Source organism: Mustelus asterias, chromosome 16, assembly GCF_964213995.1.
Source record: "Mustelus asterias chromosome 16, sMusAst1.hap1.1, whole genome shotgun sequence".
In the NCBI taxonomy this organism is placed as follows: domain Eukaryota; kingdom Metazoa; phylum Chordata; class Chondrichthyes; order Carcharhiniformes; family Triakidae; genus Mustelus; species Mustelus asterias.
Window position 1 is genome coordinate 58,059,271 of NC_135816.1, and position 20,123 is coordinate 58,079,393.

Sequence of the window (20,123 nt, forward strand, 5' to 3'; positions counted from 1 at the left end):
TCAGCCTTGAGTTGTTGGCATGCTGCCTTCTTGACTTGTGACCTTGAGTTGGTGCACCTGGCAATGAAGTTTGCTAATTTCATTAACATTATAATAACTCCAGGAGTCAGCTGTTGAAGTAACAGTGCTTTATTGCACAAATAATGTAAAGCAAAACCACAAGCCTGTGGTGAACACAAACAGGTCCCAACCGGGACAATGTAATAATGGACCCAGTCAGGGGTCTGCTTTATACAGGACTCAGTATACGAGTTCCAACTGGTTAGTTAATTACCAATCCCCAGGGAGTTCGTATTCTATGAGTCCTACAGGGAGGTCAATCAGTGATTCCCCATCCAAGGCCTGGGGGTTATCACAAGCATGTTACATCTTTAATAGGTATTGTTTTCCACCTCTGGCAATAGGCTACGGAATTGACATGATGGCCTAGATTTTGCCGTGGCAATGATGGCAAAAGTGTCAGCAGTCTCTGTCATTACCACACTGAAACTGGCAGCAAATATTGGAGTCTGCATGTACACAAAATAAAGTGAAACTCCAGAAGTTAGATGGCACGGTGGCACAGTGGTTAGCACTGCTGCCTCACAGCACCAAGGACCCGGGTTCGATTCCTGGCTTGGGTCACTGTCTGTGTGGAGTTTGCATGTTCTCCCTGTGTCTGCGCGGGTTTCCTCCGGGTGCTCCGGTTTCCTCCCACAGTCAAAAGATGTGCAGGTTAGATTGATTGGCCATGCTACATTGCCCCTTAGTGTCAGGGGGACTAGTAGGACAAATATGTGGAGTTATGGGGATAGGACCTGGGTGAGATTGTGGTTGGTGCACAATCGAAGGACCGATTGGCCTTCTTCTGCACTGTAGGGATTCTATAATTAAAAGTTGCTGTCTGTGATTCTACACTTCTCCAGAGGGTGCAGTGTTGAGCCCCTGACCCCACTCCACAGACTGCAATCAATGGCAAGTCAATGGGATGGATTGGAAGTTTCACTCTTATGCTGTTAATTTCATTGTAAATAGCTGTGAAAAATCTACAACTGATTGAATGAGTTGTATCTGAGTTTTTAACACCATGCTAACTTCAATATTTCTGTTAGGTATTCACACTGGCCCCGAGAAACTAACTTTCAGAGAAGAAACCCTACAGTGCAGAAAGAGGCCATTTGGCCCATCGAGTCTGCACCGACCACAATCCCACCCAGGCCCTACCCCCACATATTTACCCGCTAATCCCTCTAACCTTCACATCTCAGAACACTAATGGGCAATTTTAGCATGGCCAATCAACCTAACCCACACATCTTTGGACTGTGGGAGGAAACCGGAGCACCCGGAGGAAACCCACGCAGACACGAGGAGAATGTGCAAACTCCACACAGACAGTGACCCAAGCCGGGAATCGAACCCAGGTCCATGGAGCTGTGAAGCAGCAGTGCTAACCACTATGCTACCGTGCCGCCCTAGATTTAAAGTTTAGATTTAAAGTTTCTCCATAATGATAAAAAAAATCCACACATCTCTAAATAATTAATTTGTTTATCATCATCTTGCTTTGACCTTAATCCAATCACAATAGTTTACTTTGCTATTTGAAAATTTAGATTCGAAGTGATGCAATTCAGTTGTTTAATCTTCCTCCTTAGCTGTGTGTGAATACTTCAGTGGGTTATCAGCTGCTTACCCGCTTAACAAAATCAATGTGGCTGCACAAGCATTGCCTTGGCTTAAAGCCAAATTGCAACTGCCATCCAGAAAGAGGAAATCCATGCTGTCGAGATTACTGGAGCTTTGTGGTCCCCTCTTCAATGTCAGCGGTGAGCACCATTCTTTAGCCATTGACTGCAAAATCCAATCATCATCCCTGTATCCCTTTCCAATGAGGCCAACTGGTATGCTGAGTATTTCAAGTACTTTCTGCCTATGTATCAAGAGTTTGGACAGTCCTGTTCCAGAGTAACAACCTGGGGAGTTGTGTAAATGGTGTTATCATGAGTTTTTGGATCTAAAGCAACCTTGATGGGAACTTGTGGTTCGAATTCTAAAACTGTAATTGTGGGAAAAGACCATTTTCTAGTTCCCTCAGATCAGCATTACATTTCTATTTATTGTGGATTTCTTTTAATAAATTCCGTACCAGGAAATCCAACTTTTCATGAGTTGAGTTGTTTGTTGCAATCTGAATTGAGAATAACAAACAATCCCAAAATGATATTTTTTTGGTAATGTTGCCAATGTGCCAAACTTCTAGCCAAATCAGGTCATGATTTATTGCCCCAGATATGTCTGCCCAAACTAATATATCTGTCGTTCAACTTTGCTCGGTCATTGCGTGAGAAAACCTCCTATCACCCACTGCTGCAACCAACAAAGTACTTTTGTTTATCGCTTACAAGGTTTAGTGTTATTTTTACACCAGAGACATGATATATTACTTGGAAATGGTAAACAGGATGCAGTGCTTGATACTCTGCCCAGACATTTGCCTGCAGCCCAAAACGTAAGTGAAAGAATTTATTGGTGTTAACACATTATATGGCTTGACAAGATGTTGCAGTTGTTGCCATGAAGCCAGGAAGAGGTTGGTAAGCCAGCCATATTTCAACATTATGGCTGGAGTTTTACCGTCCCGCCCACCATGGGAATCGGATTGTGAGAGGGGTGGACCATGGAAAGGCCCGTTGGCTTCGGACAGGACTTTACGGTTTTGGGACAAGAGAGACAGTAAAATCCCACCCTATGGGTGAAATTCTCCCACTTTGAGATGAAGTGCGGTGGCAGGCAGTCTGGCAGCACCTGTCCCGCTGACCAGAATAGCAGAATCCTGTGCTTGATTCTGCGCTTGGAATTAGGCACAAGCGAGGTCCCCTCTGAATCTCCTGGTGGGCTGGCAGCTGATTCATTTGCCCGTCCTCTGCTGACGGGTTTGAGGGTCCCAGCCCAGTCCAGCACACTCAGATCACTCTCTCTAGTCCACCTGTCTTCATCAGACTGTGCAGGATGTCAGCAACCCAGAGGGAAAAGGCTAGCAACCTAAAGAGTAAATCCTTGATTCAACCACCTTCCTGTTACGATAATAAATCCAGAGCTCCATCCCTTTCCAGTTCCCCGTTAACCGGATGGTGATAGAGGATCTCTCTCCTCTCCTGACCCCACAAATCAGACAGGACTCAGATTCTTTACAGCTATTTTATTCAAACACATGCAAGGGAAAATGCAATGTAATCAGGCTGATCTGTAAACTCCCAGATCAGTTGGAGTTCATCACTGTTATACATTTTCAACAGGTACAATTATTAACATATCACAAATTGACATGATTCATGACTTTGATACAATTATCTAATCAATATTCATGCAGGTCTACAGTAATTATACCATCATGTTTACACTAAATAGCTACGACCTTCAACACTGAGTTACAATGGACAAAGTAACATCTTATATCTTTGTCAGGAAACTCCCACCCTGCTCGGTTTGCACATGGTCTTGCAGCTGCATCAAGTCCTTGTAATACAATTTTACTAAGATATTGTTATTAACCCTTACTCTCCCTTTTCACTCCCCATGAGCCCATCACCTGCGAGAAGCCCAACCCCACTTGGACATCTATCCACTGCATTTGAAGTCTTTGTGCATCCCATTCCAGTAAATAATGTGCTATTCCTTTGATTCCCTTGTTTGTGAGCTTTTCATGTAGCCAAATTTCCACCCCTAAGTCTTCCCTCTGCCTTCCATTGTTCATCTTCTTCATCCACCTCCTTGCCCCTTGAGTGCCATTGAGAACCCTCGTCCTTCCATCACCCCCCCCCCCCCCCCGATCCTTGTACAGCACTGCTTCCATATTGCCCCCCTTGTCTTCATCAGGCCAAGCCCCCTCACCGCCTGAGCCTCACCTCACACTCCACCCTGAGTCGAACTTTGGACTTTTGTTGCAGTGGCTGCAAGGATCCCATAGCTCAGTGCTGTCCAGACAGATATTGGTGTGTGTGGGAAGGAGACTCCTGTACCCACCAGCCCCAGATGCTGTACTGATCTGACTCAGTGGCACAAGGGAGTCCATGGGTCCAGCAACACAATGGTGTCCATGAAGACCAGTTTGGCAGAGTGATGTACAGCGCATCAGTAGCAGTGTAATACTATGGCAGAAAGTTGCTGTACTCAACCCAAAATATCTGGCAAACTGAGGATTACCTGGTGCACACCACTCTTTATCAATCGGGATTGATGCCAATGTAAATTCCCGCAAGATTGTATGTCCTGGCAGGCTGCCGGCAGGCAGCTATTTTAATGACCATTCATGTGATATGAATGACATTCATGCCACCTGCCAACAGGAAGAGTGATTTACCATTAAGCTGCCACTGGGAGAATTGTAAAGGGATTCCCGACTTTTTGGCCCCTGTGAGATCACTGGGCCCACCCACCACCAAACTAGCAGGGGGGGTATTTGGGAGAATTCCACCCTATGTTATAGTACTCAAGCTGTGACATTGACAGGGGCCTTTCACAAAACTAGGAAATATATTTTTACCATCTTTACTTACTCTAGGCATCAAAAGCTGTCACTGAGGTAGAATCATATCTTGAAAACCATTCCTTTATCTTTTTATAATTTCTTCAGTAATGTTGAGTCTTTTTGTTGTTTCAGGCTGATTTGATCCTGATATCCAGTTAACAGTGAGACTCTTAAAATAGCATTAATGATTGTTGCAAGAAGTGTTTCCTATTTAGAAAGTTTCATGAAGGTGGACTATGTGTCATTTCCTTATAGGTTTTCTTCATGTCTCACTATTCAATTTTAATGACAGTTTGAAGAATGTTTGTTTCAGTAGAAAATGCAAAATAATGATAAAATCCACGTAGTTTTCTGTGAGCTGATGACAAACGTTCCCATCCTTCACATACTGAGAGCAAAGTCACTTTCTGACAAAGATACAAGATGTTACTTTGTCCATTGTAAATCAGTGTTGAAGGTTGTAGCTATTTAGTGTAAACATGATGGTATAATCACTGTATACCTGCATGAATATTGATTGGATAACTGTATCAAGACACACAACAACGCATAATTGCCGAGCAAAAACTGATAGCCAAATTCCGCACACATGAGGACGGCCTCAACCAGGATCTTGGGTTCATGTCACACTATCTGTAACCCCCACAACTTGCCTGGGCTTGCAAAATCTCTCTAACTATCCTGGCTGCAGCCAATTCACACCTCTTTAATCTGTGCTTAACCCTCTCTCCACTCACATTGTCTGCACCTGTAAAACCGGCAACTCCACATCATGACTTCCTGCCAGTCAGTTCCCCTTTGTTAGCCTCACTTCCTCTGCTTCCTCCCTACATACTCACACCTTGTCTCTTCTTTTTTCTTCATCCTTCCCCTGTATCCTCCCACACCCTGACAGCTTTTCCTCTTTCTTCTCCTGCACCCTCTCATCTTTTCTCTCTTCCTCCTATCGTTCCTATCTATTCCCTTCTCATCCTTCCTCTTCTTTCAGCCATGCATCACTATTCACTTGTCTCTGTTCTCTTCTTCCTTCTCCCTAACTTAACCTTTCCCTCATTTCACCTCTTCACTCCTTTTCTCTCCTGTGCAATTCTATTACAGGTTTTTGAGTAATTTCTCACTTGAGCTGAAATTATGCAGCATACCTGATGTATGCATGAAGAATATTATTCTTAATCAAGTCTTTTGTGAAGCTTACAAAAGAAGAAAACTTAATCTGATTGCTATGTATTCATTAAATTGTGCTATATTGCAACGATATTGGGGAGAATTTTCCCCTCCTGCCCACCACAGGAATGGTAGTGGGTGGGACAGATCATTTGACGGACCATTTAAAGGTCCATTGACCTCGGGTGGGAATTTCTGGTTGTGGGGCGTGGGAGGCTAGAAAATACCACCCATGGTAACACAGCACAACTCCACCAAAATATTGTTTAGAAAGGAGCCTGTATTTTACAGGACTTTTAAAAAGACAACGGGGACGATTTTACCTTCTTGCCCCACTGGCCGATGGGCGAGGCGAGCCGGTAAGATTGCGAGAGAGCTGAGAAATTGGGGTTGCAATCTTACCGGCACTGGATATCCAGTGGAATTTCAATATTCAAATGCTATGTTAAATAGCATTTAAATATGATAAGCGAGCCCGGAACACTATCGTCCGGCTTGCTTGCCTCTATGGCTTCGCCAGTGAAGGTTCTCTCCGACGTGGATCATGTATGGTCTCCATCAACGGGAACAGAGGGTAGCAATGGAAGGGTGTGTTTCTGAATGGAGGGCTGTGACAAGTGGTGTTCCTTAGGGATCAGTGCTGGGACCTTTGCTGTTTGTAATATATATAAATGATTTGGAGGAAAATGTAACTGGTTTGATTAGTAAGTTTGCAGACGACACAAAGGTTGATGGATTTGCAGATAGCGATGAGGACCATCAGAGGATACAGCAGGATATAGATCGGTTGGAGACTTGGACGGAGAGATGGCAGATGAAGTTTAATCCGGACAAATGTGAGGTAATGCATTTTGGAATGTCTAATACAGATAGGAAATATACAGTAAATGGCAGAACCTTTAAGAGTATTGACAGGCAAAGGGATCTGGGTGTACAGGTACACAGGTCATTGAAAGTGGCAATGCAGGTGGAGAAGATAGTCAAGAAGGCATACGGCATGCTTGCCTTCTTCAGCCGGGGTATTGAGTTTAAAAATTGGCAAGTCATGTTGGTGGTTGGCGACAGAGAAGGAGTGCCCCTTTGGAAGTGCCAGCCTGGCACTGCCAGACTGGCACCCTGACAGTGCTCACTGGGCAGTGGATAGTGCCAAGGAGGTGGGGCCTGAGGGGGCAGCATCTGAGAGGGCGGGGCCAGACCAAGGGTAGGTCATTTGGGGAGGACTGCTGCTGCTCTGCAACAACGAATAGAGGGGTGGGTGGGGGGAATCCGCTGCCACTCTGCAATAGCGATCGGTGGAGGGTGAGGGGAGACTGCTGCCGCTCTGATCATCAAACTAAAATAAAATCTGACCCTTCAAACCTTACTTTTACTATGTAAAGAATCAGCCTCACAATAAATTGAACAATGCCATAATAATAATTTCACAACATGCCCTCACTGTATCATGATATATTTGACATAGACAAAGGACCACAATTGACAAGTTTAATTTTTGTAATAATGTCTCCTATAGAATGAGGTGGTTTATTAATTTGGAATAAAATAGAACTTCAACACCTCCGCTGTATTTTAAATCTGATCTAAAAGCAATACGTAAATTGTAACAGACCTGACCTCAATTCCACACAATCAGTTCAGTAACTAAGATCACAGATGGCAATGGCAGGTGATGGAATGCTGTATACTCCTGACTGTAGTTTAATGTGCGCGAAATGGGTGTCAAATGGTGTTTATTCTATTTAGTGGCACTGCAATGTGAAAAATGAGCCAACAAATTTATAACTGAGGTTCAATCCCAATGCAAAATAGTAAGATAAAAGTAAAATACTACAGATGCTAGAAATATGAAATAAAAACAGAAAGAGCTGGAAAAACTCAGCTGGTTTGGCGGCATTTACGGAGAGATAAGTAGATGTTTTGAAGAAGAGTCATATTTGAATGAGTTTTCCTAACAGTTTTTTATTGCAAAATAGTAAGAACTGCCGTAGAAGAGGATGCATTGCCACACAGCTACCAGTGAATGTTATCCGAGCCCATCTTATTGTTCCCTCGTGGATATTAGTCATTGAAAAACAATTAGCCTAGGATATCCTGATCTGTTCACCAAAATATACTCGCCATAATTTTGCTGCCGTAGACACCACCAGAATCTTACGGTCCTGCCGATGGCACATCCCTGTTTCCCGGCTACAAGGGGTGTGGACAATGATGGGACATTAAGATCCCGCCACCAGCAAGTGACGCACTGCCTCCTGCCACTGTGAAATGCACCATGGAGAGGAAACAAAACCCCACCCACCATCTTTGGCAGTTCAATATAAGTATTAATGATCAAATGGCATTGTACTCCGGTCAAACCACACCATGAATACCATACCCAGTTCTGATGTGAAACTGTTAGCCAAGTTCCGCACACATGAGGGATCAACTGGGATCTTGGGTTCATGTCACATTATCTGTAACCCCCACGACTTGCCTGAGCTTGCAAAATCTCACTAACTTTCCTGGCTGAAGACAATTCACACCTCTTTAACCTGTGCTTAACCCTCTCTCCACTCACATTGCCTGCACCTGAAAAGACTTGATTACCTGTTAAGACTCGCATTCCAACCATTATCTTGTAATTGAGTTTGTGTCTATATGTGCCCTGTTTGTGAACCGAACTCTTCACTCACCTGATGAAGAGGCATCACTTCAAAAGCTTGTGCTACCAAATAAACCTGTTGGACTTTAACCTGATGTTGTGAGACAACTTACGATGCGTACCCAGTTCTGGTTGCCAAGAGGCAATGCAGCCTAGCACAGAGTTTCTGTAAACCAAGAATACTACCTAGCGCTTGGCTAAAAAAAAGGTTTCCAAAGCAATGTTCTCTTTCTCCTGCAAATTAAAACAAAACAATACATTTGCCAAAATCTGAAATGGTTTGGTCAGAATTCCTGCTTAATTGGATTAAATGGCAATCCTTGACAGGAAATCTGTGCTAGGTATACAGGTTCGCTTGTACTCATATTTTTGAGTTAAGCTCAGATTTCAATTATCCACAAGTCAACAAGATACCATCAGTTCACAGTGCGATGGCCGGGTGAGGAGGAATGAACCGGCTCCCCTTTTCATTCAACCTCCTCGGTTGGTCGTAACAAAGACCTGTTTAATATTCATTCTCCATGGATACTGTTTTCCAAAACAAACATATTTATTTTCCTATAAGCAGCCAATTCGACCAGGTTTTCTTGAGTCAAAGGAAGAGTAAGTTTATTGGTTACTAAAAACCCAAGAAAAATAATCAAAGATGTGGAACATATACGCACAGGTCAGAAATCAGAAAGTTAATTGGCCAAATAAAGGTTAAAAACAATAGATGAATATGTTCTTGACTTGTCTATGAGGGTGGTACTTTCATAGTGGTACCATACAGCCATTAAGTTAGATGATTTTGATAGAAATTTAGAGCTGTCCTTGTGAGTTTTGCAATCTGTTGGAGACATTTGTTGGCTTGTCCCAGGGAGAGAGATGACCTATTTGTCTCTGCAGAGGTGTTAGAGGAGGTTGCCCTGTTTCCTCCTGCTTGTGGTCTGTCTCTGTTAAAATACACTTGCCTCCAGCAATAGAGAGAGAGAGGTTGCCTGCTTGCCTCTGCAAGGCTGACTTTGATTGCTGTCGCTTCCTGCTTCTGTCACTGCTAACTATTGATCTTGTGCCAGTTTTAAACCATTCCCTCTTGTGTGTTCCTGGGAGCAGGAAATAGACATGTCTTGCATCCACTGTCCATTTTGCTTTTATCTCAGAAGTCTTATTACACACCTTGAGATATAAATCAACAGGAGATGGGTTCTTGGATGTTAGATGTGTGTAAGAAATTCTGATTTATTTTCACAAGTACAGGAAATTAAAGTCCAGCCTTCTGCATTTCCCATGCCTTTCGTTCAGGTGTTTCTATCTGAAGTGGGACTTGACACCTATTCAGTTGTGAAATTTCATGTTCTCAGTCTAATCCACAAAGGAATTTTCCAGAACGTGGTCACTTTACAGTCTCAGCCATCAGTGTGTTTACTTGTATTTTTTACAAACACAGGTCTTCCTTAAAAAAATTCAATCTGCCCATAGGTATTTGTTGAAGTTGTAGTCCATTTTCATGACAAGAGGAGGATTTTGAGACATATTTGATTGCCTCCACTTATTTAGCTGAATTATTTTGTATTTTCATAAGAAATGACATTTTGTTACAAGCTTAGAAAGCTCGTTTCAATCAAAAAACTGCTAAACTGCTGTTAAAATAATTTGAGAAAGGATTACCATTGAAATTACGCAATAATCTTCCCGGTTGTTATTACCACAATATCACTGTTATAAAAGAAAAGCCACCTGCTGTAAATCACTGAAATGTGCAGTAAGCTCGTGAAGTGCATTATGATATTTGATATCTGTGAGTTGTTGCTTTAGGGTGAAGCCCAAAGGAATGTGCAACTCATACAGTTCTCGATTTGATGCAGTAAATAGGCAACGGTGTACCATATAAACTCATTTACAATCTCAATCTCAATGTTCGCAATACCAGAACAATATCTCCCTTTCCTAAACAGGAGAACAGATTAAACAAAATGCATATAGGGGTAAACTGAGGAGAAATTTCTTCACCCAGAGGGTGATGAATGTGTGGAATTCACTAACACAGAATGTAGATGAGGCCAAAACGTTGTCTGATTTCAAGAAAAAACTAGATATCATTCTTGGGGGCTAAAGGGATCAAGAAATATGGGGGGGAAGGTGGGATCAGGATAATGATTTTGATGATCAGCCATGATCATAATGAATGCCGGAGCAGGCTCGAAGGGTGGAATGGTCGACTCCTGCTTCTAGTTTATATGTTTCTATGTTTTCCGGTCTCATTGTCACGGGCAGGATGAAAAAATTGGGGGGCCATTTAAATGTTTGTTGACCTCGGGCAGGAATTTCCAGTCTCAGGACAGTCACGACCAGAAAATTCCACCCATAAAGTTGAATTCTATGCAACTTACAAAAGAATTGCCACTCTGAAAAGAGTTCACAAAATTATATAACCTGCTTTTTTCGGATTGCTGCTTCAACAAAGACTTGAAATGGGCACTGTGCAAATATTAACGTACAAATGCTGAATGCATTCACGATAAATTCCTTAGTCTACTATTTCAGCTGAAGCCAATGATGTGACTTCTTCTAGCGTGTGCTTGGAAGGTGAATATTCAATCAGGACAAGATCAAATGTACTTGTAGACCAATTGATAAGTCTACTTTCAATAGCGATGCCATGAGAGGATTTGAGCTGTAGATTGCAGTGTAATTTTTTCACCTGATTCAAATTGATATTCTGGGGGAAAAAAAATCAAAAACCATTCTGAGAAAATCACCTATGAGCAGGTAAATGAATGTCAATATTCTTGATCTCATTGCTCACCAGAACGAAGAGGCCAGACCACAGGGACTGAATTTAATGTCGGCGATGGGTGTCTCACCCACCGACTGCAGAGCAGGTGAGACCCTCCGGCATCACCTCTTCTAGTGAAGACCCTTACCAACCAGTCACTTAGGGCAGTGGTGGGTGGCCTTCTCTGAGATCAAGGACCCCAGGGAGAGAGGCTGTGCGGGTTGAGAGATGCTGGACAATCAGAGGCCAGATCTTTATTGCTCAACACTGGCTGCTGACAATAATCAGCTGAGGCCCAGGATCGCTGAGGGACCCACACACAAGTGAGTGGTGGCAGTGGGAGATCACAGTGTGGGAGTCACTGGGGAGGGAGGAGTGAGTGGGCTAAGAAGATTTTGAGGAGTATTTCCTTCACTACATATATCGAGACAATAGAATATGAAGCGTGGTTCCCTGCTTTAAACATGCATCCGCTTTAAACATGCATCCATTTTATCTGCTGAAATTAATGAATAGAGAAATTGTCACAAATGGAGAAGTTATGCAAATTTTAGAGAAGATATAGAGAGTTCAACAGGAGAGCCTCCAAGGAAGGGAAAGAAGACATAGGCCAAAATTCTCTGACGGCACAGTGACACAGTGGTTAGCACTGCTACCTCACAGCGTCAGAGACCCAGGTTCAATTGCAGCCTGAATCAATGTCTCTGTGGAGTTTGCACATCCTCCCCGTGTCTGCGTGGGTTTCCTCTGGGTGCTCCAGTTTCCTCCCACAGTCCAAAGATGTGCGGGTTAAGTTGATTGGCCATGCTTAATTGACCCTTAGCGTCAGGGGATTAGCCGGGTAAATATATGGGGTTACGAAAATAGGGCTTGGGTGGGATTGTGGTCGGTGCAGACTCGATGGGTCAAATAGCCTCTTTCTGCACTGTAGGGATTCTATGATTCTAGTCTCCGGTCAGGCTGCAGTGAATGGAGATTTGGATGAGCGCAAAGTTCTCCGTTCTCTCTGGCAGTAGTAGCAGGGCATGCAAGACTGGAGAATTCCAGCCTTAATTTTCAGAAAGATTCATCAAAAATGGTGCTAAATGAAAAGTAGAATTAAACTAATGTTGACACATTAGAACATAGAGGCCTTATTTCAGTTCTGATGAAACGTCATTGATCTGAAACTGTTTTTCTCTCCACAGATGCTGCCAGAGTAGAGTGGACAGGAAGGCTAAAAGGTAAGAAGGTAGGACAGCGGATGAGCACTGGCAGTTGTTCTCACAACTGCCAGAGAAGTTTGAGGACAGCACAGAAGTTAAAGAGAGCACATTAAATAGTAAAGGTGGTGTCAGTGATTCTAGTACCAGACAGATCAGGCAAAAGCAAGAAAGAGAGCAAGGGAAGTCCAGATTAAACTGCATTTATTTCAATGCAAGAGGCCTGACGGGCAAGGCAGATGAATTCAGGGCAAGGATTGGTACTTGGGACTGGGATATTACAGCAATTACTGAAACATGGCCAAGGGAGGGATAGGACTGGCAGCTCAATGTTCCAGGGTACAGATGATATAGGAAAGCGCATCAAGGTAGATAAATCCCTGGGATCTGACGAGGTATATCCCAGGACATTGTGGGAGGCTAGGGAGGAAATTGCGGGTCCCCTAGCCGAGATATTTGAATCATCAATAGTCACGGGTGAGGTGCCTGAAGATTGGAGAGTGGCAAATTTTGTGCCTTTGTTGAAAAAGGCTGCAGCGAAAAGCCTGGGAATTATAGGCCAGTGAGCCTCACATCTGTGGTGAGTAAATTGTTGGAAGGTATTTTGAGAGACAGGATCTACAGGCATTTAGAGACGCAAGGACTGATTAGGGACAGTCAGCATGGTTTTGTGAGTGGAAAATCATGTCTCTCAATTTTGATTGAGTTTTTTGAAGGGGTAACCAAGAAGGTAGATGAGGGCAGTGCAGTTGATGTTGTCTATATGGACTTTAGCAAGGCTTTTGACAAGGTACCGCATGGTAGGTTGTTGCATAAGGTTAAATCTCACGGGATCCAGGGTGAGGAATCTAAATGGATACAAAATTGGCTTCTTGACAGAAGCCAGAAGGTGGTTGTAGTGAGTTGTTTTTCAAACTGGAGGCCTGTGACCAGCGGTGTGCCTCAGGGATCAGTGCTGTGTCCACTGTTATTTGTCATTTATATTAATGATTTGGATGAGAAGTTTGCAGATGACACTAAGATTGGTGGCATAGTGGACAGTGAAGAAAGTTGCAACGGGATCTTGATCAATTGGGCCAGTGGGCTGATGAATGGCAGATGGAGTTTAATTTAGACAAATGTAAGGTGATGCATTTGGTAAATTGAACCAGGGCAGGACTTATTCAGTTAATGGTAGGGCTTTGGGGAGAGTTACAGAACAAAGAGATCTAGGGGTACATGTTCATAGCTCCTTGAAAGTGGAGTCACAGGTGGACAGAGTGGTGAAGAAGGCATTCAGCATGCTTGGTTTCATCGGTCAGAACATTGAATACAGGAGTTGGAATGTCTTGTTGAAGTTGTACAAGACATTGGTAAGGCCACACTTGGAATACTATAGGCAATTCTGGTCACCCTATTATAGAAAGGATGTTATTAAACTAGAAAAAGTGCAGAAAAGATTTACTAGAATGCTACCGGGACTTGATGGTTTGGGATATAAGGAGAGGCTGGAGAGACTGGGACTTTTTTCTCTGGAGCGTAGGAGGCTGAGGGGTGACCTTATAGAGGTCTATAAAATAATGAGGGGCATAGATCAGCGAGATAGTCAATATCTTTTCCCAAAGGTAGGGGAGCCTAAAACTAGAGGGCATAGGTTTAAGGTGAGAGGGGAGAGATACAAAAGTGTCCAGAGGGCAATTCTCTCACACAGAGGGTGGTGAGTGTCTGGAACAAGCTGCCAGAGGTAGTAGTAGAGGCGGGTACAATTTTATCTTTTAAAAAGCATTTAGATAGTTACATGGGTACGATGGGTATAGAGGGATATGGGCCAAATGCGGGCAATTGGGATTAGCTTAGAGGTTTTAAAAAAAAAGGGCGGCATGGACAAGTTGGGCCGAAGGGCCTGTTTCCATGCTGTAAACCTCTATGACTTTATGACTCTAACTAAAATATATCCCAGTGAGGAAGAAAGGTGGTAAGGGAGTAAAAAACATCCATGGCTAAACAAGGAGGTCAAGCTCAATATAAAGGCAAAAACTAAGGTATACCATATTACAAAGGCCAGCGGCAGGCTGGAAGATTGAGAAACTTTCAAACATAAACAAAGGGAGACTAAAAAAGTAATAAAAAGAGCTAAGGTAAATTACAAAAGAAAACTAGCGCAAAATATCAAGAAGAATAGTGAAAGCTTCGCTAGGCATATAAAAGGGAAGAGGGTCACTGGGGTGAATGTTGGTCCCTTGGAAGATGAAACCAGAGAGTTAATAGTGGGCAACACTGAAATGTCAGAGATGCTAAATCAAAACTTTGCCTCAGTTTTCACGGTGGAAGACACTAGTATCATTCCTATAGGAATGGGCAAGTCAGAGGTAATAGAAAGTGTAGAACTTAGAACAATCAACATCAATAGGGAAAAGGTACTCAGCAAACTATTGGGATTGAGAGCAGATAAGTCCCCCGGGCCTGATGGCCTACATCTTAGGGTATTAAAGGAAGTGGCAGCGGAGATAGTGGATCCATTGGTAATAATATTCCAAAATTCCCTGGACACGGGAAAGGTTCCAGTGGATTGGAAAAATGCTAATGTAACGCCCTTATTCAAAAAGGGAGGGAGGCAAATGTGGGAAATTACAGACCAGTTAGTTTAACATCTTTTGTATGGAAAGTGTTAGAATCAATTATCAAGGAAGCAATATCAGGACATTTGGAAAGTTAAAACGCAGTCTATCAGAGTCAGCATGGTTTTATGAAGGGCAAATCATGTTTGACTAATTTGCTAGAGTTCTTCGAGGATGTAACAAGCAAAGTGGATAATGGGGATTCTGTAGATGTAGTAAATCTGGACTTGTGGAACGCACTTGATAAGGTGCAGCACAAAAGGTTAATTCACAAAGTTCGATCACATGGGACTAGGGGTAATTTATTCGTTTGGATAGGTGACTGGCTGATGGGCAGAAGACAGAGAGTTGGGATGAATGGGTTTTTTTTCTGGATGGCAAGAAATAACTCGTGGGATGCCATTATAAGAACATAAGAACATAAGAAATAGGAGCAGGAGTAGGCCATCTAGCCCCTCGAGCCTGCCCCGCCATTCAATAAGATCATGGCTGATCTGACGTGGATCAGTACCACTTACCCGCCTGATCCCCATAACCCTTAATTCCCTTACCGATCAGGAATCCATCCATCCGCGCTTTAAACATATTCAGCGAGGTAGCCTCCACCACCTCAGTGCGCAGAGAATTCCAGAGATTCACCACCCTCTGGGAGAAGAAGTTCCTCCTCAACTCTGTCTTAAACCGACCCCCCTTTATTTTGAGGCTGTGTCCTCTAGTTTTAACTTCCTTACTAAGTGGAAAGAATCTCTCCGCCTCCACCCTATCCAGCCCCCGCATTATCTTATAAGTCTCCATAAGATCCCCCCTCATCCTTCTAAACTCCAACGAGTACAAACCCAATCTCCTCAGCCTCTCCTCATAATCCAAACCCCTCATCTCCGGTATCAACCTGGTGAACCTTCTCTGCACTCCCTCCAATGCCAATATATCCTTCCTCATATAAGGGGACCAATACTGCACACAGTATTCCAGCTGCGGCCTCACCAATGCCCTGTACAGGTGCATCAAGACATCCCTGCTTTTATATTCTATCCCCCTCGCAATATAGGCCAACATCCCATTTGCCTTCTTGATCACCTGTTGTACCTGCAGACTGGGCTTTTGCGTCTCATGCACAAGGATTGCAGGATGTTACAGGAGACAATGATGTTAATGCGTGTGTGTTACAGTGGTGATGTTTATTCTGCTAATAGTGTGTGAGGTCCCTGTGGGCTGTAACCATGCAAGTGCCTGATGGCCTTATGCGTGTGTGAGTTGAGAGTGAGGAGATGGTTGACTTGGCAGAATGGAGGAAATGATTCATCCTTCTCCTGCACTGTAGGTGGCCCACTTCTGAACTTCACATGTGATGACCTCCCCAGCGATTCATCCTATTCTGGCATGGTGAGGCCGGTGGACCGCCTTGCTGGCATTCCTGGGGTGGACGACCTCTCACCGGCCCTGAATTCACTTGTCATTGAGTTTGTGTGCAAGGGGCTTGTTTCTTCCTGCGGCCATCACTCCTCACAATAACTCCACCCAATGTTTGTAAGGTCCAAATTCCAATTGCTTCATCAAATTACTGGATAATAGAAAAATTTATTGCAAAGAAAAGATCTCCTTTGATTTATCAGGGGTAGATTGCTTTTCAATCCTCCCCACCAGGTAAGTTAGATAGATTTCTCACAGGAAAGTATAGTGGAGGCCATAAACAGATCAGCCATGTATCTTATTGGATGGCGGAGCTGGCTTGAAGGGCTGAATGGCCTACTCCTGTCATATGTTCCCATGTTTCTATGTTCAATTTCTATGCTGAATCACTGCTAAATATTAATTTCCTTTAACAATTAGCCATTTCAGTGTACATTTACTTTCAGTACATATATAACCTCACTCAAGTACATAATAGTTAATCAGGACTTTCATTTACCAGCATTTTATTGTGGCTGCCACGGTGAATCATATTGTTTCAATGATTCAGTATTCTTTGGCTAGATATTCATACAATAGACTCATTGAACTCTTTCATTCAATTTTTTTTGAAGAGTGGAACACTTGTCTTCAGAGTATTGTTTGTGTCAGAAGTTGTATGCAAGTCGGTTAAATAATCACAATTGTTGACCAGAGGCTTCATTTCAAACGTATTGTGGTTGAAGAGATTAATCTGGAAATAGTTGCTCAACAGGCTGTAATATTGATCACCGTTCATCTAGCCTTAAGAAATGACCATTGTATTAACTGGTCCTTTACTCTGTCCTAGACGTATATGTGCAGTGCAGAGTGGAAAGTGAGGTTTCTGCTACATTAACTATGCAGGAAGAAATGCATCAAATGAGCTGTACCCTGGCTGCTTGTTTCCATTTCACCTTAACAAAAATACATAGCGAGCATTTTTATATGAGCGAATCAACATCCTTCATTGTCAAAACAATATAAAATAAATCTTATATACTCACAGAAAATTGCAATACAGGAAAAGACTGTTCGTGTCTGTGTTAACACTTTGGGCCCGATTTTACCAAAACTTCGCGATAAAGTTGGGTGCCGGGCCTATACCGCGATCTGCACCCGATTCCGAGCAGATCGCGGCTTTACCGACACCCGATTCGGGCACGGGTCCGGCCTGTGCCTGAATCGGATGGCCCGATGATTTAAATGCATTTGCATGCATTTAAATCGACTTAATGAACCACACGCCCAACCCGTGGGAGGAGGAGGGGGAGCGGGACCCAGATCATCCTCTGGTCGGGGGGGGGGGGGGGGGGGGGATGGGGGGGGGATGGGGGGGGATGGGACACAGATCGCCCTCTGGTCGGGGGTGGGGGGGGGTGTCCGCTGCCAGTCTGCGGCCGATCGGTGGGGAGGGAGGGGGCAGGGGGGTCCGCCGCCACTCTGCGGGCGATCCCTCCTCCCCACCGGAGGAACGAATCCCTCCTGCCGGAGTGGACGTGCGGCCATGCCGTCCCACAAAGCCATCAGGATGAAGCGATTCCTCACTAAGAAGATGAAGCAGAACCGGCCGATTCCACAGTGGAATCCGCATGAAAACCGGCAACAAGATCAGTACAAGTCCAAGAGGAAACACTGGAGAAGGACCAAGCTGGGCCTGTAAAGGGATACACCATCACTGGTACACTACCAGCCACAGCCATCTCTCCCGCTCTCTTGCCCCTTGCAAGGAAGAGTAATCTGTGGACCCCCTCCCCCGACCAGAGGATGATCTGGGTCCCACCCCCCCTCCTCCTCCCACCTCCACCCCCTGCCCCGCCCCCCCTCCCCCGCCCCCCGACCAGAGGATGATCGTCAGAGTGCCGCTCTCTCTGCTTTCTGCTTTTTTTTTCTTTCGCGCCCGGGCACGCTGTGTCAGATTTTTTTCGAACTGCGCATGCGCAGTTCAGAGCTCCGATCGGTCCGCCAGCGCTAAGCCCCGCCCACAGCGTGAATCGGACCAGAGCCGGCAAAACACGTATGGGCGCGCTGGAAAGAGGATTCCAGGCGCGGATCTATTTGACACTTAGTCGGCACATGGTCTCAAAATGGTAAAATCAGGCCCCTTGAAAGAACAGTCATGCTTGGTCCCATATTTAGTCCATGTAGAGTCCCCAAAGACTGGTGACCAAGGACTTATAACAAATGATAGTTTATTCACTAGCTGAGCAGTTACTACATGCTTGTACTAGGCCCGTGCGCTGGGGAGAACTCGCGCACTTCTGTCACGTGACCTCTTAAGTAACTGAGTCATCATGTCATCACATGATCGCTCAGTCTACAATCCATAACCCTCTAACCTCCTCATCAGCAAGAACATGTACAAATCCTATTTAAAATTTTCCATGGAATCAGCCTCCACTACCTTTTCCAATGGAACATTCCACCGAGAAAATTCTCCCCATCTCCCCTCTAGATCTTTTTCCAATTATTTCAAATCTATGACCCGCTTACCAGAGAGGATATTTTCCCCTCTTTACTCCTCCATAAACCCTCTATTAAGTCATCTCCTAACCATCTTTGTTACAAGGAAAGGAATCCTACCTTTTCCAAGCTCTCCTCATAACTGAAATCCCTAATCCCTGGTAACATCCTGGAAAATCTCCTCCGGACCATTTCTAAGGCCTTTGCAACTTTCCTGAAATGTGGTTTCCAGAATTTTTCACAATACTCCAGCTGAGGCCCAGCCAATGATTTGTAGCCGGCTCTCTGTGCTTTTCTGTCCACTGTCAATAAATCCAAATAACACATACATTTAAGCCAACTTATCATCTTGCTCTGCTGCCTTTTGAGGATTTGTGTATGTGGACAGCAAGATCTCTCTGCTCCTCTAAACTTTTGGAAAATTGTGCCATTTAAAGGATACTACGTGTTCAAATTAGTCCTCCCGAAGTGCATCCCTTAACACTTCTCTACTTTGACCATCAGCCACATTTTTGCACATTTCTATCATCTTGAAACTTAAAACTACCCATACATCGATCTACTACTTTGCCAAGTTTCATATAATCTACAAATTTATTATGCTGCTCCTTTTGTTGATGTCTATGTCATTTATAATAACTGCAAAGAATAATGGACCCAAAACTAACCCTTGGGGAACACTGTAGCAAACCACCTCCCAGTTTAAAACATCCATCCATCACCAACATACTTGCTTCCTGCAACTGAGCCAATTTTACATTCGCACCACTACTTTCCCCTTCATTTCTCGAGTTTCCATCTTCGTAACAAGCCTCCTATGTAGCGGTAGAAACTGAAAATGCAGGAAACCAGCAGGTCAGACAGCATCTATGGAGAGAAACAGACTGTTTCTACAGGACAATGACCCTTCATCAGAGAGGATTTCAATAATTTCCCCATCACTGATATTCAGCTGACTGGCCTATTATTTCCTGCTTTAACCCTACCCCTTTCTTGAGTCATGTGCAGTCTTTCTCTTAAGATTTTGGCAATATTTTCTGGACGTTCGTTTGTTTTAGGCTTTCCTAACAGCCAAAGCACAGAAAACTGTTTCAGTGTCTCAACCACTATACTTGAACCAGGTTTAGTTCCAAGCTGAAATTATATATCTCACAAAACATACTTCATCCCAAAGTCTAGCAATATGATATCTCATTGAATTGGGTGTGTAACAATATTCCTTCACTAGAATAATAACTCGCCATTGTGTCTGGGGAGTTTTTATCTTCTCCAGTGTAGGGAAAGGGTTCACCTGTGAGTACAGTTTGGCAAATAATATAACTGCTTGATATGAAACAGAAAATAAGGACACTATCTA